Below are 25,011 nucleotides of genomic sequence, written 5' to 3'. Positions count from 1 at the left end.
ATACCTATTTCAGTCCTAAGATACAAAGGTGGCATTGCCACCCAGTCTGTAAACAAGGACTAACTCATTGAATTCTGTGACAAACTCAGCACCTACCCTCCTCCCATCAGACCTTTTCTAGAAAGCTGCTCAACCAACATCAACTTTCTAGACAACAAGAGGAACATCACTTCTGCAACTTACAAAATGGCGCACAGAAAAAAACTCCAAATAATATACCTACCTCCCCAAACTGGCAGCCTTGCCAAATAATGTGACCTGATCTGTGAATTGATTATATGTTGAGTAAGTACAGTACAAGGGGAAAAACATGCACTGAATGGAAGGAGAAGGAGCCTCACAGCATGGCTGAATGCTTCCCGTAATGTGCTTCATATAGAGAGTGATTGGTTTATAACATAAACCAGTAACATCTGAGAGAGAAAGGGAGAAAGTTTCACTGCTAGTGGTTACAGATTTCTGCAAAGGGAAATAATATCTGACAGAGTAGGGAAACAATACCATGTGTGTATTATTTGTTTGTATCTATCCCAAAAGTAGTACTGGTAAAGAAAAAATATACTGCTACGAAATGTTATGTATTGTGGTTTTATTAAAAACTGGTAATAAATTAGAGATTACTCAGTGAAATTTTTAGCTAAATTTTACTAACCAAGCTTTACATAGCTTCCTCAGTTAAATAAAAATGTAACACAAGCATTGCAGTCAAGGGAATTGTAGCATGAGATGGTGCAGGAGTACATACAAATTTGAAATTTTTTGTCTTCTTTGGGAAAAGGGAGTTTACGGAAAAACTCTACTTTGCTGTCAAGGGGTTTAGATTACTTTGCAGCATAATATCTACAACGTTGAGAGGGTTTGGTGAAGTGGTTGCTATCCTTTGCAAATGTGTAGCCCATGTACTCAAACTACAGGCAAGCAATGTCAGTTTTACTTAAGACCTGCTTTTTTCCTCACTAAAGCTAAAACAGCATACCATGGTTTCATAGAGAAGCCCCTGCATTTTTACTTGCTATGTGAGAATGACTTAATCTGGGCTGCTTCTTTAGCCATGAAACAGGATTGTATTTAAATAATTATACAAAAGTACAAGATTGGGGTACTTGTAGGCAGCAAATGGGCAGGCTGCAGTCATTCATGCTCAGCACAATAAAGTTTCATATCTTCTCAAAAAGTATTGCTTTTTTCCTCTCACACTACAGGAAATTCAGTAATTAGCATGCTGTTGGTACCAGCTGTTGTGTTAACTGGGAGTTTTAAAATTAGACTAGATGATGGAAAAAATACTGAGGTAAAGAAGATACCTTGAAATTGCAAGATGTGGACTCTGTGATCTATCAAAATGTTAATGATTGAAGGGACCTATAATTAACAATGATAGCACTGCAAAGGATTTGAATATTCTGTTGCTGCAAGACATGTCACAGACACCAAGTATTAATCATGACTTTTTAAATTTTTCTGTCCTCAGTGACCCATTCAAGTGTCACTGAGGAGTACATCTCCGAGGGTGTCCTCACCCTCATCATGGCTCAGTCTCTTACAGAACTCCCTGGCATGATTTCCTCCCTACAGCAAAGTTCAATTTGTTTTTCAATGCTGCCTCTTCTCAGTTTGCAGTAACTGACAAGCCTTGCCCTGGGTAATTTTGTTCACTGGATATGCTCTCTCCAGGACAGTTTTCATTCGGAATCTTTCCAAGATGTGTCACCATGAGTTTGGCTTTTTTTTGGGTCTTAGGTAACTATTAAAAATTCACCACCACAGTGTTGTTTTTTCTTGTATCTTACTAAAGAAAGTTGTATACCATAACAGAATCCTGTCAATTCAAAAGAAAAGAGAAGCTGATCAACAATAAGCACAGAGCAGCATTGTCTTCTGGGCTATAAAAGGGCAATGAGGAGCAAGACAATCAATTCTTTTAACTAAACATGGAAGAAAGAACTTGAACAATACCTATGACCAGAGCACAGTTTCAAACCCACATAGGCAAACCAGTATATGCCCTATAGGGGAAGATGTAAAATGAAAGATCGCCCTTCCCACAAAACCATAATATTTTAATAAACTACCTTGGCTTTAAACTGCACCTTGCATTTAAAGGGTGGTTCTGTTCATATTTTCATCCACAACCAAACCAACAAAAGAGTTTTCTGACGTCCTTTGTCCTTGGCAAAATGTTTTTCTTATTTGTGCTATGTGACTACCAGGTGGGATTGTTATTTAATACAATATGAGTTGAACTGTGAGAACTTAAAATAAGGAATGGGAATGGCTTTTCAACCTGAATTATTTCACTGATCAATTTATAGTAACAAAGACTCCAACAGCACAACTGAAAAAATAGTCAACTGCAGCACAAGGGTAGGAACAAGTGGCTTACCCATTTAGATGAAAGCTGAAGGTGGATAAAGAAGTTACTTTCATAGTTCTCTGTCTGTAGGCTGATGACAAAAGACCTTCAGAGGCACAAACGAGTACACACAGCTGTTCCTTCCTGCTCTGCCCCTCTTTGGTTGTGCCAGTGCAAGTCTTTGTGGGGTTACACCGAGCAACAGATCAAGGAGCTGATCTGCATTACCAATAACGCCTTCACACAAGCCAGGTTTTTGGCACCACTAGGAAGGGTGGGCACTCCCATAACGCTGTGTTGCTGTCAACATCCTTTCTCATCAAATCATGTTCTTGTGGTGAATTTCTGTGTATCAATGTTCTGGTGGTGTTTTTTTGTTGTTGTTTGTTTTTTTCAAAACATGTCTGGTCATATTTCATCATTTGTCTTTAATGTGCATTGCAAATAATCAGAAATTAGCATTATGGGAAACACAGCTAACTGAGGAATGATGTTCTCTATCCATAAAACAAGTTGAATGTCTCCTTCAGACATGTCCAGTCTTTAACTTCTGAATGAAATCACCAGCACAAATACTGATCATAAATGGACTGTGGCAATGGCATAGGCAGTAGTGAGCTTAATTAAACCCTGTCCTTGAAAACCAGATTAAAGCCACGTGTTCACTTTGAACAGCACCAGGCAGACATAAACTAGCCATGGCATTTTAGTCACTAACTTAAACTGGTGTCTGTTAACCTCAGAGTTTAATACTTTCTTTTTACTGACAATGTGCTACATCTGCAGGACTGAAAAAGTCCTAGTTACATCCACACACTCCTAACTCAGTTCAGTGTGCTGGGGGTAGTTTGCTTCCCATAATTAAGCAGACATGACTGTAACAGGAGAGAAATTTAGTTTGCTTAAGTGCTATGAATTTAAATCATGCAGCTGGTCCATTGGTGATGGTCCCTAGGGGGCGAAGACAGATCATCAGAGATAGAAGAACAAGATCTACACGCAGAATGCATGTAGTGAAAACCAGCAACGGCTGGCTGTCTGGTCACCTGTCCATGATGTTATCTGGAATCAGTTATTAAAATCAGAAATAAATGATTTTCTAGGCAGTGATAAGATAAAGAATCATTCCATAAGCAAATCTGAATTTTATCTTTCCACTGATAATTGTTTTTAAAGGGAAAAATATCCATTTACTTTGCAATCTCCATTTGTTATTTCATACTCAATTCTATATTTCTTACTAGTCCTACAACTAGTTCCAAATAAGGCACTTTAGGTTTCCCTTAGTTTTCTCAAACCCTTATCTCCTGGTTTGTACACTAATACAGGAGAACAAGGGCTGCCTTTCTATCTCATGCTGAAACCTCAGTTTCATTATACAGGGCATTTTGGTAATGGAATTTTTCTCTTCCCCTTCTTCCAGTCACTTGTTTTGATCAGCACTGGAGCTCTCTCCCACCCCACATGTAGTGACACAGTTATTTGCACAGGGTTTCCAGAGGTACACTAAGCTAAACTAACAGCTCCTTGAACCTATAAGCAGGAGATCATACCTCTGTTGTTTATCTCCTACTAGCTCTGGTACTCACTGGATCTCCTGCTAGCTCTGGTACTCACCAGACCCGCCTTTGAGCTACTTTAACAGGCTAAAATGGGGGGGGGGGAATAGGATTAATAGTTTTCTGCTGTTCTATGTAGTGAGCAAAATGAGCTCTCAGAATGGTCTGACAAATACTGAAGCCATTGCCCAGAACGGGAGTAGAGCCACTGCAAAGCACCGGTCAGAGCAGCAAAGAACTACAAACCCCCCCCTCTTTCCCCATAAATAAATTGGTACCTTCTCCTGCCTCCTTTTTGTTTGCATTATTTTTAACCTTACCTGGTTCCCTGATCCAGTTCACAGTCCCCAAACAGTTGTGTCAACAACTGAGTGAGCGACCTCCTGACTGTAGAATTTCTTCAGTTAGTTTCTCTCTAAAGGCCACATGTTGCCTGACAGTATTTTGCTTCTGGCAAGTCTATCAGGTTCATTTAAATAAGACTATGTGTGGAGGTGTTACCAGACATGAGAAAGATGGGAATCTGGTGCATTCATCTAATAGAAAGGTTCTATTAATCTACTGAACTCTGCTCTACCAGAAAAGAAAAAATATCAATACAAATAATAGGCAGCTGGGACTGTGTGGTATATTCCAAAATCACCACTGTTCTCAAGTTTGTCTTCTTACTTACAAGGTTTAGTCCCTACATAAAGATGAGACAAGCTTGTGTTCCTTATTATTGCTAATAAAGTTTCACAACAACTCTCTACAGATATAGTATAAAAGTTTTGCACTAAAGTTGCTATGATAATTCAGAGTTTATCTCACGAATCATTCCAGAAAAACACAAATCTGGACAGGAAGAAAGGACCCAATTTATCAACGAATTGGCTCCTATACTTGTTTGAGAGACCTTTAGCTTCATGGATGCATTTCAGAAAAGCACTTTCAGCTATCATCTAGGCTGGAAAAGACCTTCAGGATCACCAAGTCCAACCATCAACCAGACCTACCAAGTTCCATCACCAAACTGTATCCCTTAGTGGTATGTCCACATGTCTCTTCAATACCTCCAGGGACGAGAACTCCACCACTTCCCTGAGCAGCCCATTCCAATGTTTGATCACCCTCTCTGTGAAAAAATTATTCCTAATGCCCAATCTAAACCTCCCCATTCACAACTGGAAGCCATTTCCTCGCATACTATCATTTGTCAACTGAGGAAAGACACCGACACAATACAGCATGAGAAAGTTATATTGTGATAGATTCTATTTCATAAGTAGCAAGATAAGTTTAATTCCTTCATTTGGTTGAGCATCACAAAGGCTGCAGAAAAGGCTGTGGAAAGGCTGCAGAAAAATAATAGAGGTGCATTTACCCTGACTAGGATCTTCTGTGAGTAATTAGAGTTCAAAAGGGGAAGCTTCTGCCAACGTATAGATGAGTTTGGGTGGCCACTCAAATGACATTTAGAAGAACGCCTCAAAGACAAGCCACCAGTACCCCAGCTATATAATCTGTGGAACCTCTCTCTCCAGCAGACTTCACAACTCTGTGGGCTGGCTAGACACAGAAGATCATAACTTGACACTGGCTTGTAGTCAACTATTAGAGTCCTGCCTTTGTCAGGTATTCGTCTGTTTCCATATGCAACTAAGAGTTTATATGATTCATTTTACCCCACCCTTAAACCTTGCCCAATGTTAGGAGAAACTTCAGGTTAGTTTAGGGAACACAGGGCACTTGCATTTCACAGGGAGTGAAACCAATCACTTTGGTGATTCCACTTATCAAGTGATTGGCACTTCCAGAACTGCCCATCTTCCCCTGGAGATGCAACATGCAGACAACACAGCAACTACAATTTTCTTCCTTTATAACCAGCAGGACAGAAGGCGAAAGACCTAATGGTAGGCCTCCCCATAAATCTCATTACAGTGGGTTGTTTCATCTCTAATCTGTGGAAGCAAAGCTAAACTATATACAACAGATGTAGCTATCTTCTCTAAAAAAAAATAAATTTTTAAAAAATACATTTAAAGATCACTGGATTATTTTAATACAAAAAATGTAATTTTACTTCTTTGAGGTACTCCCACTTAAGTATTTATAGACTGTAAAGATCTGTAGTTTTAGAAAAGAATGAACTAATGATCTGAGCCAGAGACCGGCAAGTAGAGAGTCAAAGCTTCATTTAGGTCCTATTGCTACATTTCTCCCATTAAATTTTCGCTGACCTGCAAAAAATATACCTGTATCCTCAACTAATCTAAGTCAGATGACAAATGTGGCCCTGTACCTACTAAAGTGAGATATTGTATTGAGAGATATTGTACTTTCAAGTGTTCCTTTTTAATGCAAGCTGAGGAGTGGTAATACTGACTGGATTAGCTATATGCAAATTCACAAGCAAGTCTGACTGCTATAAAATTTTCATATAAAAGCTAGTAAAAAGCTTGAGAAATCAACCAAACATTTTGGGAAGTAACACTGCAAACTGACACTGAGCAAGATCTGCAGTCATCACCATCTCTGACAGCCCAGCTCAGAGGGAACAGTGGCAGCTGAGGTGCAGCTGTCACTCGACACTGTGATGAAAATGCAGATTGATTATCAGACCTTATGTGACACTGACACTTTATCCTTTCAGTCTTTATGGATTTTAATGCTCATTTAAGTGGGACTTCTCAAAAGCCGTGAAAATTTCATTCAAACTGTGATATATATGACTATAGTTCCAGCAGTGCTTATCTTTCAGGGTGGCACTGCTGATCTTCCCCATTTGTGTCCTTATTCCATCCCTGCTTCGTCCCTGCAATAAGTCTGATCCAATAAGCCTCATTTCTGTTAAGCACCTCTGTGAACTTTTAAAATCAGATTTGCTAAACATGATCCTCAGCTCTCCCAAGACTTTTCCTCACTAAATTACTGCCATTCACCCATGCGATGTGTTCTTCAGCAAAATTATAATACAGCCAATAATCTCGAGAAAGCAGCAGCAAACCTGTCCTCCAAGCAGCGTAAAATTCTCAGTTGCAGCCAGACAGACAACAAAGAGCATGAGCACAAGGATATAGCCAAAATTCAGACCAATAGCTATGTACCAAGTGTAAGTTGTAGTATCTAGAAGAAAGAAAAGAATCATGCCTTAGGTCAGACATCTATATTCCTAACAGGTCAGGAAGCAAGAAATCATTTTATACTATTCATCCCAGACAAGAAAAGAGAATCCCCTTAGAGCATATTTGCTCTAACAGAACATACTTTCTACCCATTCATTCTACAAACAGCATCCAATGGGATGATGGAGTTGAAGAGGTGTGTCTTTTTCTCCTCTAATACCCCATTTACAATATTCTGGTGCTGGTAAGCATGAAGCACAAAAGGAAGAGCAGAGAGTGGGTACCAAAAAAGTTTATGATTCTACAGGTTTTCCCTTCACATGGTTTAAAAAGAAACACAGAAGAGTGGGCATTTATTTATTTGTTTATTTATTTTACTTGTCTCTCAACAGTCCCCACATATTTATCATACAATGCAATATCTCTGTGGTAACTCCAGAGAAAATACCTAATTATTCTTCCCATAAATATGTTTGCTTTGTTTGGTTTATGTAGCCATTGAAATGAACCAGGAATGTTCTGGGTCTGTTTATCTAATTGCCATTGAAGGATTAGCCACCATACATGCAAAGATTGTCATACTTTTTTAGCATAGGCTTCAGTTTTGCTTTGTCAGAGATTTGCGAAAGTCTTGTCAAAATCATGCTACTCCTGCTTTGACTGGATATAATGATGTTTTCACAAGGGCAAAGTTTAGACGGACAAAGAGATAAAAATATAAGGTCACTTCAGTGAGGCAATCTGAGCTGGAATGTACATTTTAAATGACCAAATCAGCAGACTTTGTACAAGGCTTTCCTCTCAGCTCTGTGCAGCCCTTCCAATAGAGAATATCAGTCTGGTGACTAAAGCACAGACTACAGAGTTGTTTTTTATTCCTGGCATGGATACAGATTTGTTGTGTGACCTTGATCGAGTAGTTTAACCTCTGCATTTCCTTATTTGTAAACAAGAATAATCACCATCTCTTACCTCACAGGTTTAATTCATGAATACTTGTGAAGAGCCTTGAGATTCTTGGCTGAATGTTGCTATAGAAACAAGAAGCAAAACTACAACGCAATCGTGTATGATACTTTATGACCCCAGTCACGGTAGTACTCAACTATTTCAGCCTTTCATTTTAATACACAGGTGGTAATATCATAAAGAGAGAAATAGCAGCCATGTCCTATTTCATCCATTTTTAATGATGGGGAATTCAAGTACAGACATTACACCTACACAACATTTCGAGTTCAAAAGTGTGCCTTAGTTTAACTTTCAAATTCACTTACATACCTGAGGTAGATACAGGGAAGACTGGGAAAGAAATCTTGGATCTAATCTCCCCTTAGCATGGGTCCAAATGTACACGTATACAGACCATATGGGCACGGTGACCATGCTGCATTTAGCTGGCCACCAACATTTATCCTATCTACCCTTCTTTCAGTATAGCTGCTAAGCACTTCCTAGGTGAGTTCATATATCATCCATTGCAAAAGCAGATAATGGGATTTTTAGGCAGCCTAAGAGACCCACACACACTTAGCAAAGGGGTATCCAGTGGCTTCAGAGAAATGGGTGATGGATCAAACCTGCTTTAGGTTTCTCAGTAGCACAGCCCACTCATGCACAGCATAGGCACAAACACGGACACTTCCTACTCCACTAAAGTCAGGGACACAATCCACTTTGACACAAGTCAGTGAAGGTTCAGTGGTTAAATGACCAACTCAGAATCAATGAAGGAAACCTGCAGCAGGTCTCTCACTTTAGTCCACTGCCCAACCAGTCCATCCTTGTCCTCTATGTGTGGAACTGCCAATGACATTGCTGGGAGTGCTGCACATTTAGAAGAGACCTATAAATCTGAGATCATCACAACACGTGGAAATACTTCTACATAGTGCAGGTGGTTGTACTTGACATTCATGAACCAAAGTCAGTTTGTGCAGCAACCATGGAAATCATTTTGTTTCAGAAACTTGTATTAAATAGTTGGAAATGACAACTAAACGGCATTATTAGTTGTTATTGCTCCTCAAAATTTGATACTGTTTGAACTATAAAAAGTTCTAATTAAGCCTTGGAAATTAACACATGACATTTGTGATAAGATTTCTATTAATAAAGTTTGTTTACTGACAGGCTTTTTGCTGCTCCTCCCCTGGCCACCAACATTACATGCAGCCAGTTTAATCATAACACTGCTAGCTGTGAAGTGGTGAAGTATCAATGCTTTAAGCCTGCTTATCATCATATGGCTTAACTTATTGACATAAAAGCCAGTATAGAATTATATGGTGAAAGAGTGTTTTAGCATGCAAGAATTTATACAGTGACTCATTTCTTCTGATGTAGACTCAGTCACTCACTGTCAAGATGCTCAAGATGCATCTGCACCAACAGGAGTCAAGCGTGAAGGGACAACCTATGTCATTAGGTTATACCATAGTCAGCAAACATTCTGTATTACTGAGAAACAGCTTCTAAATCAAGATCATCATAAACTACTAGATTCTGAAGTTAAGCATCATCGTATGCTAAGAAATTCTCTTATGACTGTGAAGTGTTTTGTGGTTTATTTTTTAATTATATGCTGTATTTTCTTACAATACTTAGGGAAACATTTCAAATTACTTTAAATTCTATTTTAGAAAAACAGCAACCATGCATAAAACATCTTACATAAAGCCTTCATAAATATTTTCCTTACAGTGATGCAATATAAGTGTTTGACCTAATGCTCCTTTTTCTTAGATTAGACCAACAAAACCTTGGCAGCAGTTTCTGGACACTTGTATACACAGCTGGGCTCCCCATGGGCCGGAAGATAAACTTAAAAAATAAGAGTCCGTTGTAGATAATCTTCTTCCAGACCTTCTTCAGAACATTCATTCTGAATAACCCAATGATGACAAAGAGACCATACACATTAGATGGGTCTTATAAGAAGGCCTTTCTGCAAGCCCATCTTAGTTTGGCAAGGCCAACTCTTAGTATTATTTTGTCTGTCTGCCAACACTCAGCTTTGCACTGAATGATGACCTTCAGTACTTTAGCTGAGGAACAGTCCAAATGGCATGTTAGCAGCCAACCCCTACTGACTGGCATGAGACTTCAGCAGGTTTAGCTGGCAAGCTGCTGCTTGCTGGGTTAACACATTTGGGGTATTGTTTGAGAGCTCTGTGGCTGTGGAGTAGAATTTGTATGAATCAGCAAACACGGAAATATCTGTATAGATATGATATGTATAGAAGTCAATATTGGTCACTTTTATCAGGCAGTATATCTTGGTTTTCTTTTGTGGTTTGAGTTAGTCTAATCTGCAAGCCTAGATTAAAAAGAATAGTGAAATGCCGTTCCTTTAGGTAGCTACTGTTTATTGCTTTCCTCCCACCAAAGGAAAAGCAGGGCAGAGACAGAGATTGGATCATACTCATTCAGTCCTACATGAGAAAGGAGAAATAAGGTGAGTGAAAAGAGGCTATGAGCTCTCCCTGTTGGAATTTTGCCAGGTGTTTCTCACACATCACCAGTTAGTGGAAAGACCAATGCCCAGAAATTCCACAGCCAGTCTCCCACTATGTCCACTCCTGCCTGTAAAGATGACCCATTACTACCACAGAGTGGCCATAAGTGCCATAAGTGACCGATCCTGTGCTTTTAGCACAAGAGGGGACCTCCCCTTTGTCACTGCTTTTCATGTCACTTCCGGAGGAAAACGGGTCTTTGGTTTCTTTGTTTCCTTTACATTTTTAAAAGATGTTTTTAATACATTAATAAAGAGGCCTTCTGTTAGGAAAGCAGAAGGAGGGTCCTGACCTGTTATTGTTCCGTGTTTGCTAATAAAACTCAGCAGGTCAGTGTGATGCTGCTAGTTCAGAAATCAACAGTATGCCATGCAAGAGTTTACTGGATGGAATCAAGGCACTAGGATGAACTCAAGGCATAACAATATGAATACAAATGAAAAAAAAAATAAATTAGTCTTTCTTGTACACATCTAAGACCACATGATTGTTACAAATGTAATGCATCGGTTTCTTACACTTTTTTCATCATATAAACCACCAAATTTTGGTTATAGATTGCCATGGTTCCAATCGGGAAAAGTGCTGAGACAGGGTCAGACCCTTTCAGTTTGTATTCATTAACTCAAGCTTCAATAGGACAGCTTCATGGCAGAGATTCTGCATCTGCAGTGCAGAGTTAATGTCATGGAAAGAGATGTAAATTATCTGCTGTGCAAAGACATTTAACTGATAGATGCAAATGAAGCAGAATCATCCTCTGACTCTGCCTTCTTTCCCACTGCTGAGTGCTAGTATTACCATTAGATGTCTAAGGCAGCATCAGGCACATTAAAAAGTGCAACTAGTATATAAAGTTTTAGTCCACATTTCACTTCAACCCAGCCTGAACTGAAAAAGAAAACAAAGAGATGTCACCTCATGAAAGCAGCTTCTCTTGACCCATAAAGAAAAGCTACAGTACAGAATACAACACTACCTGTTCTACTCAGATGTAGAAACCTCTAGTCACTAGAGGAAGCACTTGTCCCCACATCCAGACATCCTTTGGCTCCCAAGACTGTCAGTTAGCACATTGATCCTGTTTAACTGCTGTAGGTTAGTCTAAATGCAACAACCAATTATAGAAAGGCCTTATAAAAACCTGTAAATGCTAACAGCTTCAGATGATTTAGGTGTTCTACAAGGTGGAAATCTCCATCTCTCCCAGGCTGCCCTTGCTTACTGTTCCTTCTTACCTCTGTAGACTTTCTATAGCCTAGTCTCAAGTTCAGGTTTTTAAAGATTTCATGAAAGCTGCTATATTATCAAGCACTTCACTATCCAAGATGTGAAAGCTAGCAAAGCTGTGGTTATCACTTCTCACATACTTAAAGTACAACAGCAGTTCAAATAACGAAGCAAGAGAATGCCTCAAAGAAACTGTCAGATAAAACCTGACCTGTAATAAGCCAGGCTTTACATGACTATAGGAACTGCTGCTGGGAACCAGTGCCTCCACATTTCCCAACAAAGTCAGTGTTTCTATTGGGTAGGTGGGGAAGGGAGAGGAAGGAATGGTAGAGACAGGCAGCACCCCTCAAGGGAAGGGAGTGTGGGCTGCACTCTAGCTCTCCCAATGTGCAAACACATTTTGCCCTGGGATATCCAGAAGGAACACAAACTGTTCCAGCTGCCTGCTCTAAGAACTTCTGCATCTTACATGACTGGCACAGCTCACGCTTTTAGCTCTGGCACATTGATCAACAAACAGGTCTGTCATCACATAAGCACTGCTCAGTGTACTAATTAGTATGTTCACATTGTCACTGTGTCTTATTGCCTAATTATTTCATAACTGAGGGCTATGTACTGCGCCAGATGCAAGTGCACAGCCCACACAGACTTCAAGGGCTCCCTTCATGCACAGGTCTGCTGGAATCCACGTTTTTCATAACTTTATTTATCTGACCTGTAAATATTTTGGAGAACACAATGGTGCTTTTGAACGTTTGCATATTTACCTTGACTACGCACTGAAGCTGTACTTACACATGTATCTCTTGCAGAATTCATTCATGAGGAAAACCATACAAGTTTACAAGTTAATCATTTTCCTGAATGTCAGAAGCCAGGGCAGATCAGGATGTACATTGTGTTGGCAGAGCTGCAAAGTAGGCTGCTTTAGTATTAATAGTAAACTTCCAAGCCTCAGTAAGATTTTTAATAGTTTTTGCAGCAGGTTAACAAGTAGCCACGGATATTTCTCACAAGGAATTTCAAAGCCTGGGTAAAGGGCACAATTATTAAGTGAAAATGTCTTGACTTTTCAATTCAATAGGAAAAGAAAGTGTCCAGCACTTCCTGCTTCTGAGCTGAACAGATATTTTGCCACAGTAAGAAAGTACAGGGATTTCAAAAATCCACCGATCATCACCTTTTATAACCCAAATGTTGCAAATCCACCTCCTATAAGATTTTGTCACAACTGCTAACTGAGAATGTGGCTTAGTAGTTCACGCTACATGGGCTCAAGCGTCAGGTACAGGATCAGTGAGACCAAAAAGGCAGCACTCAGCTGCACAGAGCAGTGGGGCACAGTACGCCTTAGTGGCTCCACCTCGCCACCTGGCAGATAAACAAAACCCACCTTGCGAACCAAACCGGTGGCTGGGATGACTGACACGCTGACACACACTCTACCATCCTTGTTTTGGGGACATTTGGCAAGAGGAACACAACCACCTAAGCAAAAAGCTTTTCAAAGACAGACTATTTTTCCAACCACCTTAGGTAGGAAGCAGTGAGATCCTTGCAATGACCTTTCAGACCCATTTGTCCCCACATCAGCTACTGATGATAGCCAAGAGAAAGGGATCACTCCTCTGGGCTTATGTTTCGTCAGACAGTAGTATTCTTTCGTCATTCCCCCTCACTCATGTTTTCTCCTGGTTACAAAATATGAGATTCAAAACACATGAAACTTACTTAACATTCTGCCTCTCTCATCTGTCCCTCCAACTCCCCCTTTTTCTCTTATCCTCAAATTTGCTTCTTGTGGTTCCTTACAGAGCGTAAACAGAAAGTAGGTCAGACAAATGGGCACTGTCAGATGACTAGTTCCAATTCATGGACGTGCTGTTGTCTCTGTAGTACCATAGCAAGTTGTTGTTACAAATCCTTAGAAGTTTGTTTTAGCCTGAAAGGTTATTAGACTTACTCGACTGGCAAAGGAGAAGGCTTTCCACAGGAATTTCATCTGGTTAAGTCAACAGAACTCTGCCTGCAGAGTACAGCTTCCAAACATGAGGCTCCGTTTTGTATAATTAATTCTTCCCTTTTTCCTGTTAATAATGAAAACATTATTAAATACCTGAACAACTTAACAACTGGTTTTGTTTTCCCTTCTCCCCTGACCTTTGCTCACGCACTTGAATCCCTTGGTTTCAACAAGTCATTTTAGTTTTTACTCATAACCAGTACTGGATGCATGTGCTTCAGATATCGATAGGCTTCACGCAGCCACATGACTGTGTCCCACCGTGTGATAAGGACTACACCAGAAGGTGCTAATGGGAGGGGAGTGGGGATAAAGTTCTTTTAACTCCCCAAGTAAAAGCACCACCAGACAGTCACAGTGGCAAGTAAAATATTCTGACAGATGCTTGATCTAAGCTGACAGTGGCTCTCCAATGGTGTTCACAGTTTTAGTGAATTAATGGCAAGAAAAACAGTATCTGCTTGATTAGCTCCATGTTCAAGTAAGGCCTGAATGACAGTTTTAATAGTTTGATGTCAAATCATCTGTCAGAACAACAACCTGTTTCCCCCAGACTCCCATCATATGTGAGAAACTTGGTGCAGTAAATAACCCTAGGTTGGTACTCTGTTAGACTGTGTCATCACATATTACAGCAGTAACTCTAATCAGAACAAATCCCTATTCAGATTTGTTGACCTAAGCAAAGGGGTAACCACTTCCTCTTGTTCAACAAAAAAATAAAAAATAAAAAACAAACACAACAACACATCAGGGCAGAAGCGCAGAGAAAAGAAAACTCAGTGTGACTGTAAACATACCACAAGTGAAATTCTAATACCACTAAAATCCACGGCTACAGGGTTCAATGGGACCAAAACGTAACTCCACATGTCTGGTTTTGTGTTGCTTGGTGAAATTAACAGAACAAACACTGCTCATCAGTCCTCCCATTCATGAGGAAGCCCTAAGTGGTGGCAGGCCAAGAAAAGGGAATATGTTATTAAATTGGGATCAGAAGTAGGAGGAAGTCAAAGTATAAAGTGATCCAATAATCTGGCCTATTCACTTAGGAAAAAATCCCTAGGAAACTGTTTTAACTGACAGAACATAGAGCAAAACTGGATGCAAAAAACATTCAAATGGAATGATGCCCCCTCGCCATTTATATTCCACATGCTATGCCCAGTGTAAAGTCTTACATTTCCCACTGCATATATCCTATAAACATAATGATAATAGTAATAATAGGAAGAAAAAAAATGTATTTGAACAAATTGTAAAAACCTATCCTAAAAAATAGAACCCTTCCCTTTTCTGGGAGAAGACACTGAAATTCCTACGGTGGCTACTGCTTAGCATTTCTTACAGTTAAAAAATGCTAATTTAATTACTAGGGGTGGGGCTTATCTGTCCTGAAGTATCTGTCTAGCCATGTGGAAGTTAAGTGCCTGTTCTAACTAGGTGTAGACTCTGTACTAAAGGGAGGGGTTCTGAGGCTTCAGTGGGATAATTCTTCCTGTCCTAAAATAAGGATCTATAAGGAATGACACCTCTGGAGGACAATTCAGCCCATTTACTTTACATTATTTGCAACAAAGAGAGCCCAGATGACTAACTTGTATCCTCTAATTAGATAAGATTATATGAGGAGTATCTCATCCCAAGTCTTTGAGTTTATAGCATAGACGATCCAGGTTCTTTCCCCTTAAACTTCTTTTAGAAATTATTTTCTAAGTAAATATTGCTGTGGCCAACATCATTAACTCTTGGATTCAAGTATCTCATAGATCCAAGTAAGGTCTTGAAATTGAGGATCACATCTAAGAAAAATGGCTCCAATACTATTAAGCTGCTACTAGTTTCTTTTGGAACAGCACCTTATAAATGTTCTGGCTCACAAACTACTGGCACTCAACACCTTTTGCATCTTATGCTTTATCATAACACATGGATATTTCTAATTTATCTGTGATTGTTCAGTGCAAAATTCTCAACAACACTTGGTAGTATCCTCAAAAATTTCTTGGTTATCTAATAGCACTCAGTTCAGAAAACAGGGTTAAGTGTAGAAGTCAGCAAGAGACTTTCCAATTTAAAAAGGTCATCCATGTTAATTAATTTAGACTATTAGTCATGTGCCTTAAGCAGCTATTAAACTTTTGGTTGATAGCTTTTCAATACTGTTCATTCTGTGCTTCCTTCCTGAACACAAGTATCTTCACTATTCTAAGGCAACAAATGTTACAGACAGATCTCTTTATAAAGTACAATGCCAATGGCAGGAAAGACAATGAGTGCCTCAGCTGCATAGTTAAAAGCTTATTAATTTTGCAGTAGTCAACAGTCCTGGACGTGTACCTCAAAATTTAGCCCCAACTGTCTCTTTCTAACCACTAACGTAAGTGGTATTGCTTTGCTGACACATTCAAAATTTAACTTCAGTGTTCAAGTATGTCTAGTTTTATGCCATTGGAACCTGGACGTGCATCCATAAAACTGGTCTTCCTTCCATAAAACTCCAGACACACAAAAAAAATCACATAACATGTGAGCTATATTAAGCATCTCAAAGTTATAGCGAGATGGAAACCATGACAGGAGCTTATTCTGCTTGCTGCTGTATAGTCTAATAGGGCATGCCTGCCATGATTTCCAGCAAGGTGTGACTGTATCTTATGAAAGTATGCCCAAATATGCAGACTGTGAGCAATGTAGCACTGAAGCTACAGAACTTGGTGCAAACTGCAAAGCCTGCCTGAGAAGCAAATTCAGAAAGTGAATGTGCTGAATTCTTCTTTGCTACTGAATCTACACGGGTAGTAGTATCTGACTGGAGTTAATTAATTAAGGCTAATTTGAGTATTTTTAGGTAAGATGGAGTCATAAGGTGATTGCCATGTGAATATCTTCATTGTGAGATATAGTACTTTCTTGTGATTGACAGAACTAAAGAAGGTAATATCATGGGAGAATAGGGACAGAGTGAAGTCAGGTGGCTTCCTTAAGTTACTCCTAAAAATGGCATTCACATACTAATACAAACTGCCTGGCGTGAACTATAATGTATGGGTACAGGAATAGATCATTTCTAAATTTCAGTCTCAACATACTTCAGTAGCATTGGTTATGCCAGCCCAACATACCTCACTTTCCTTTATCAGAACAGTAGGTGATAGTTCTTGTCAACTTTGCAAATTCACCCTTCCATTTCTGCAATCTGAAAAACAACAATAACTCAAAAGTTAGTAAAAGCACATCTGGCAATAGTATTAATGACAAATATTTACCTCCTTATTAACTCACTTTAGAGACTATGGAAGAGCAGCAGTATGTAGAAGAGTTATTTTTCTAAAAGTTCAATTTCCAGAAATCTTTTCTGTCTGCTGCCAGCTAGAGTTTCCCTCACACCTCTGCACTGCTGATTGTGTAAGTCACTTGGAAGATGACATCAGATCTTCACCACGAAAAAGTGGCAGCATCAAGTAATAGCTGACCACTACATTCACATATATACAAGAAGTCTCAGTTATACTGCTGTTGTTATAGTCCTCCACATTTCTTACTTCTAAACAGAATCTTCTGATACAGTTAACAATAATTTACAGAGGTTTCAGGTCAAGCCAGGGACTGAAAGAGAAAAACATAATGCGGTTTTAAATACAGAGTCAATTTAAAAATGCAACTTTTGAGGCTCTTTTGCTTCTTGATTCTTTTGTCAAGTCTTTCAACTGACTCAGAAAGTCACAACCGCTAACACTGTCTTTAGACTCTACAGCTGAAATGCTAAAATTCCATATTTGAAAAACAAACCATGGAAAAGTAAGATTGAAAACATTCTTAAAAGTTTGATTGAAAAACTATTTCAACACAGTTTACATAAAGAACTCAGAATGAAAAGCAAGTAGAAAAGACAGAAAGATTGCTAACAAACAGAAATTCATGTTACATCATGTTTTGATTTAACAATAAGTTGGCTAACTCTAGCACATACAAATCTGAAGTTTCCAAGTTTTAAGATTTGAAAAAGTCACACACTTTCCTCAGTCATGTCATGAAATACCCTTTTAATTTAAGCCCTGCTTCACAGAAGTAAGTTGAAAATACATTTTCATGTGTATATCCAATGCTACTCTGTTGATAAAGGAACCCAGAAAGAGCAAGCAGAAGTATGTCAAATTCCTCCGTCTGGCAGAAGAGAGGAGTTCAAACAGGCATGTTGCAAACCCAGTATTCTAAACACCAGTGAGACTTTGACCTGGTTACTGGATTCTCAAGGGTATGACACACCCTTGGGTGAATCCTATATAGTGAAAACGTTGTGTTTAATGTCTAAGCATACAGTTCTAATGTTTAGGTCTTGAAACTAGGTGTAAACTTTTCATACAAGGGAGCTCAAATCAGGGTGCTCATACTCTGATACTGTTTTCAAAATGCACATAGCAAAGTCCCTGAAAGTCTATTATACAATCTGCTTGTAGTATTGCCACAAGAACTCAGTAGGATATCAGGGAAGAAAAGGCTTTACATGGTCATTAAGGTTACAAAATTGCTCCTATTGCCATAGCCCTAATTCCTACTGACTTCTGCTTTGAACTGGAACCAGTTTAAAGCTCCTAAATATCAGCTGTAATAAGTGACTATATTCAACTCCTTCTCTGAAAACTGTTGAGGTAATCTAACAGCAGATGAGCAAATAACATAATTTCAAAATACATACTGGGTATTTGTAAATTATTTTGTTACTTGAAGTTCTGAATGGCAACGGAAAGAAAGCAGAACAGCAGATACTGATACTACCAATCATTACATTCAAAAGCATCGAACTTAACCAAAAATCCCAAGACTGTTTGAGAAGTTGAGAGATTTGTAAAATATATTTATAGCTTTGTTGCTTTCTGCTTCGATCTTTCAGGTTTGTAATTTCTGCAAATACAAGTGCTTGAAACTTTCGATCTTAAATACAGGGTCTAACATCTAGCAGTTAATGTTCACTTGTAAAATCTGAAATCCAATGAACAACATGGGGTACGGTACTGTTGGTGGTCACACAGACTCAAATTAAATAAATTCAGCAGGTACATCTTGTACGGAAAACATAAGTGGGATCTGTTCCTTCCTTTTCTGCTGTAGCTACCTCTCACACTGCCTGTCCCACTTATCTGTTTTCCCATATCCCTGTCCTACAGCACAAGGTAAATAGATCCCAACAGCTTGATTCTTAGATACTTACTTTCATTCATTTAGCCCATTGTTTCCAAAAACTAAGAAATGAAGAGCTATCAGCACTTCTCTAAGAAAACAGAAGAAAACACACAAGATGTCTTGAGAAAGTGAAATCCAATACTTCAGAAATTAGGCAGGGCACAGTGTAGCTGTTCAAATCCTGGAAACAGAGATAATCAGCCAGTAGCATCTTCTCCAAAAATACCTACTGTGCATCTGACTGTGTGAAGTCTACTTTCCTAACACTGAAAGACTCAACTCAGGAAGACAGGTTAAAACACTGAAGACTTTAGGCATAGATAAATTTGACACTTTATTCTGGAGCAATCGCTACACAATGAAGAACTGTTAACCAGGACAAACAGCTTTCAAATAGCACAACTCTGTGCATTCCCTGCTCCATTTCCAGTCCCTCTGAGAAAACCAGGGGCAAAAAGCTGGGAAGACTAAACCAGTTCCCCCAAGCAATGCAAGTTATGTCTTGGCCTGCTGCCACTAAAATAAAAGGCAACCCATTACAACCAGCTTTAGTCAGCTGCCTCACACACAGTTAGAGCTGAAAGAGTCATCTCAGGCCTCCTTTAAAATGAATGGAGAAAACAGGCATTTAGGGAGTGATTCATCTGGTTTATTTTAGTGACATTAGGATGAGATAAATTGTTCTGCAAAATGAAAAAATAAAAATTAAAAAAAGCCCTAGAAATGCCTATTTTCCTCCATACACAATAAATGAAGACCAGACGAGGAATTGCCTGCATTTAGTAAGATGAACTCCACCCAGTAAGCCTGTGGCATACATTCAGCCCTCTCAGAGACCTTTTGTTGTAGCTGTTAAAGTTTCTGTAGCTTCCAGACTACTGGGCAACCAGGCTTCCTCCACACTGAGCCCTAGATGGGTGGGGGAGTCACGGACACCCAAAGATATTCTAGGACTTCAAAGCTACCAGATCCTACTGGGGGGACTGACATGGATCTGGAGAGTATGACTTACTATGTGGAATAGTCTACGTGGTAAATGGGAAAGAAACAGACCAGAGAAGCCATCTTTCCTAAATTGGTGAGATAAACTCCCTCCCATTGCGAGTCTTGTAACAGCAACAGCAAGCAGCAACATAGCTGCCCAAGGAAGATCAAGGAACCATCTTATCTGCACAGGCAACTGAGTTAGCCAGGCGCACAGCCTATCCACACAGCAGTCAGGACACTTCTGAATGAGCTTTAAAGCTCCAACACTACCAAGTATTTTTCCTGCTGGACAATCATATGTTTTCATGTGTCCCCGGATTTAGCTCTAACAATGCTCTAACAAGTGCAGAATGAATAGTTAATGCTTTTGGCTTTGAGACAAGCACTGCGGAGCACTACAGACACAGTTACTGCTACATATATTTTGTCAATACAATCTGAAGCCATGAAGTATACTGCCAACAGAAGCAGACAAATGTGAATGCATTCTGCCAAAAGAACTCACTAGCTGCACTGTGCCAACAGACTGCCAGCTACATCTCCTCATGCAGAAAAGGTCTTGGATTTCCACTGTCTTTCATATTTCCTGCCAGGTTCCTGTATTAACTGGATGGATTAATACTTTACAGTCAAAAAGTTGACACTGGTTATCTTCACAACTGGTTTTAGTCACTACTCAAAACTAGACAACATCAATTTACACCATTATCTGTACTGAACAATGTAAATACAAGGCTGTGAATGTCTGGGAGTGCCTAATGAAATGATGTTAAACGCCAAAAATGTGGACTTAACTGAGGAGTCAGTGAGGTTTCATATGCTGATACCACATGCTTACTAGTCCAGCAGGTACACCCAGCAGACACCATGCTGAAGTAGCTTTATAGGTTGTGCATCGGTACAAATCAAAAGGACAGCTATACCAGAAATGGTAAACCATTGCCTATGTTTCAGACTAGGATTTTGCTTTTTGCAGTCCCAGCAATTAAACTATCTTGCTGGAAAACTAACTGGTGCTTCAGGGTATTTGAGAGTTCTTTGAAAAGACTGTGGTTTTCTGCTGTTCACTGATCCAATGGATAAGGAATTTTGTCGGAATGTACTGATTCTGATTTAATTATTTTTTTTTGAGAGAGAGTTTGAAACTCTCCGAAGAAAAAGGAAGAAGATTAGCCTAAACACAATCCAGTGCTGAACCACAGAGAAGATTAAGAAGAGATATCTCATTTGCTACTTTCCCTCAGCTTACGGAAGTGCCACAAGGTCTTCAGCCTTTCAGACTCTTTCGTTCTCTTGCTCTCCACCAAAGAGCACCTGGCTCAGAATGGAATACTTCAATCACAACATATCCCATGACTATTAGCTTGCTATGTGATACCCTTCCCTAGGATGCAGGAGATCTAGACTGAAGCTGAGTGCAGACTAGTTCATACCACTACCTTGATACTGTCTCCACTGTGTGTACCCTGCTCATCAAGGTCGTCTTGGAGCCAAGCTGTCTGGTTTGCAATGGGGATTCTCAAATGGTCATTAAAAGCTCCTTCTGATGAAAGGGTTACTGAAATCTGCACATTCCTATGCAGTTTTGTAGTTTTGATGCACCAGCACCAAATGAAACATTCTTGCACTCCTCCTAAGGAGAGGATAATAGAGCAAGTACACGACAAATACGCAGGCAGACTAGCCAACAGACTACAGGAGGGCACTCAAACACTGCGATGATGTGTACATACTAAAATGTGGGCTCTGTTGAAATAACAGAAGAGCCAATGCCAGCCATAAAGTAGCAACTGATTATTTATGCAAAGAGAAATAAGAAACTAATCAATTACAGATGCCATTTATTTTGCCTATACTAGGACACAATCAAACATGCAAAATTTCCCATGACGCCTACCAGAAATAAAAGCTCCTATTATAGCAATGTCATAGAGAAGTTGATCTTGCAAGCCATACAAGCAAAAGTAATCATTTATTCTCCATGGTAAACACTACACAGTGTTTACAGTTAGTATTAATACTGATGTATGAGAACTACTGGCATCCTGTAAAATTGATACTGGACAGACATACTTAATACCGAAATGTTTCCATCCGACTGAGTTACAGTCAATGGGCCCCACTGCAATGAACTCCACTTAGACATTCTCTGTTCAGGATCACACAGCCAGGAAAGCTCTCCCCTTTCCAGATCTGTTCTGAATTAGATCCCATCAGTGAGTAAATCAAGTTGATCAAGACTATTAGGTAAAGAAAAAAGAAAGAAAAAAAAAGAAAAAAGAAACATGAAAGCAGCTGATGACTTAGAGAAACTACAGTCTACCACTTCTATGGTGGCTAGATGTTTCAGGAACTTTCATAATGTGGTAGGATAAATTCTGCTTACCTTAGGAAAAAATCTAAAAGAACACTATTTCCAGGATGCACTGGCTAAGGAAGTCTCACGGCTAAAAATTACTCGGATTTCCTGCAGTAGCAATCTTGACAAAAGCTAGGGTGAACCTAATGATTGTCTTGAAGCCATTCAGTAACCGTTGAGGAAACGTGAGGTGTCTGTCCACCACTAGACTGCCTAGAAAGAGCTCATTTAGACATTTAACTTCCAAAGGTAACAATGTACTTTGTAGCCTTGAAAGATGAAGTAATTCATTGGAAATCTATTCTAACTTTTAAAGAAATAATTCAAATGTAATACAGATATTTACCAAATACCATTTGCTTTCTGCAGGTCTTAGTTTTTTAAGAGGCATCAGCATAAGCAACCAAACTATTTTTATGTTTCTCTCAAAGTTTGTGCTGTAACAAACTAGCATTTTGAAGAGAGCTTTCTATTTCCTATTATTCAATATATTTCTTTTACATGTTTGTACATATTATTTGGTAAACATTTGCAAAGCCCCTAGGCAATTAGAAAATAAGGTTAGGCAAATATTATACTTTAAATGTAAATTGAATCATGTTTAGCATTTAAAGCCTTTCAGAAAACCTCTTTAGCCACCTCATTTTACAGGATAATGAGAATTTTGCTTTTCACTTTAATGCTCACAAGATTGGCTCATCTTGACATATTTTAAGACACCCATGTTTCAGTGGATCTGTTACAGATGCACACATACTCAGTAATGCTTGTACCTTCACTGAAATAATTTTTCTTTAAAAAGCAGTTACCACACAGTCATATGGATCATGTAAAAATACCACCAAAGTAAGTACAATTAAAGCTAGCCCTGTGACTCTTCAAATCATTGAGCTTTGGTGTAGTTCTGGCCAAAAAATGTAACATTCAAGTTTCACGTTGTTTAGATCAACAGAGATGGATATCCTTCCCACCTCCATATTCTTCCCACTTTAGTACCATTGTGTTAAAGTCAAAGGAAGTATTTCTGATCTCCACCTACAATGCACAGAATCTTGTTTACAGCCCTTCTAAACCTCAGTACTCCAAAAGATATTTTCAAATAATAAATAATGTAACTGTGCTTTTGCCTCAGGGAAGCAGTTTTCCCATTATGCCTTTATTAAATTCCATATACAAAATGTAGGACAGATGAGGATATTTTGGAAGACTTCTTGGGGGTAATGTTACTGTAAAGCTCCACCTCCTCTGAAATATTATTTAGAGCACATCCTAAGCAGGTGCGTGTTAAGATGAGATTGAGACAACTAGTGGGGTATTTGTTCAGCATGCTTTTTGGCCTGGGGGTGGGCATATAGGGATGGCTTGGTGAATGATTCCTTGCTGAATAGTACGCACAGAAAATGCAAGACCTATTATCATTGTCTTGAACAGAGATCTCATTAGCTGAACTTTTTAATGGTTATTCTGTGAGTGCAGTCTGCAAGCTTTCTCAGAGCCTACAGGCTTCCCCTCTTGTTCTAGTTTTTTGTAACGGAATAGGCATGTTATAATACATATCCGCATTTCTGTCAACTGAAAGCTTGTTTAGGCCTCAAGACATCAAGCTCAGGATGACATAATTTGAGCATGTGAACAGCCTGAACTGGATTTGTAAGCAATTTCTTTCTCTTCTTAGAAACAATGTCTTAGACTGGCTTTTGTTCCAGAACTGCATACTTCACTAGAAGGACCTATTTTTACTAACTTAATCATTTGAGAAACTGTTCTTCCCAAAATGTAATGGAGTAAGTCTGAAACATTACTCAAATGATACAGAAAGCCTCTGTTTTAAAATGGAATACTGCATACAGCTGTGCTTTAATTTTGCTTTGGGAAGATGAACAGAGTTGTTAACACCTGTTCACGCCTTGTAGTATGGCATCTGAAACTGGCAGCACTAGGTTAAATTTAATTCTGTCAAAACTATCTAGCATAATTGGAGTTGCTACACAATACTATCTGTGTGCTTATTCTTTCCAAGCTAAAACTCTGAAATCTTCATAAGGTCAAAATATTTGTATTTCGTAAAGTTTGGAAAGAAAAGATACAGTTTCAAATCAGAAAATGGCATACTTATTCTACGGTGTAAATGAGCTCCCTGTGACTGCTTTGTCTCAGGGACTCTGTGAGGAGATTATTTACTAGAAGGTTTTACTAGAAGTGCCTTTTCAAAGCAACAAAAAATAGCTGTGAGACTCCTTAGGGATCTGCAAATTTTGTACCACCACTTAGGTGTTTAATCCACATTTCACATTTTCCAGAACAAGACAGATCTGTATTTCATTTTTGCTGTTACCCAGACTCTTAACCATGGGACATTTGCTTCTCCACTCAAGAGCCAAGCGTTATTTTGCTTTTTAATTAAAAAGCTTTGGCAAAATTTTTAAAGTTTGGATCTCGTACTAACTTTGACCCACATCATTTCTAACACCATTTTCTAAAAGGATGAAATATGCTTATTGTAGAATAATTACAGTCTCTTTAATTAAGGTACTGTTTTCTCAGTGTTTTCTTGTAATACCATCATTAATGCTTTTTTTTGTACAGGCATAAATATATGCTTAAACACTTAAATCTATAAATCTGACTTTAGTGTCATCAGTAGATCACAGTTAAGACAAGAGTACAGGACACTCATATCCTATG

The 25,011-nt window shown here is 39.0% G+C and overlaps 1 long non-coding RNA gene across 1 annotated transcript in view; it reads right to left on the bottom strand.

Moving 5' to 3' along the window:
- The window catches only part of LOC308187524, a 42,351-nt gene extending 24,946 nt beyond the window's left edge, over positions 1–17,405 (bottom strand). The window contains exons 1-3 of the long non-coding RNA XR_013944760.1: positions 17,082–17,405; positions 16,922–16,995; positions 13,737–13,860 (exon numbers count right to left, since the gene is read on the bottom strand). This is a non-coding gene — a long non-coding RNA (uncharacterized lncRNA). The remainder of the gene's footprint in view (positions 1–13,736; positions 13,861–16,921; positions 16,996–17,081) is intronic.
- Positions 17,406–25,011: the final 7,606 nt, after the last annotated feature.

The sequence above is a fragment of the Anser brachyrhynchus genome, assembly GCF_964034855.1.
Source record: "Anser brachyrhynchus genome assembly, chromosome: 1".
NCBI lineage: Eukaryota > Metazoa > Chordata > Aves > Anseriformes > Anatidae > Anser > Anser brachyrhynchus.
This window is presented reverse-complemented; position numbering and strand designations above follow the sequence as displayed.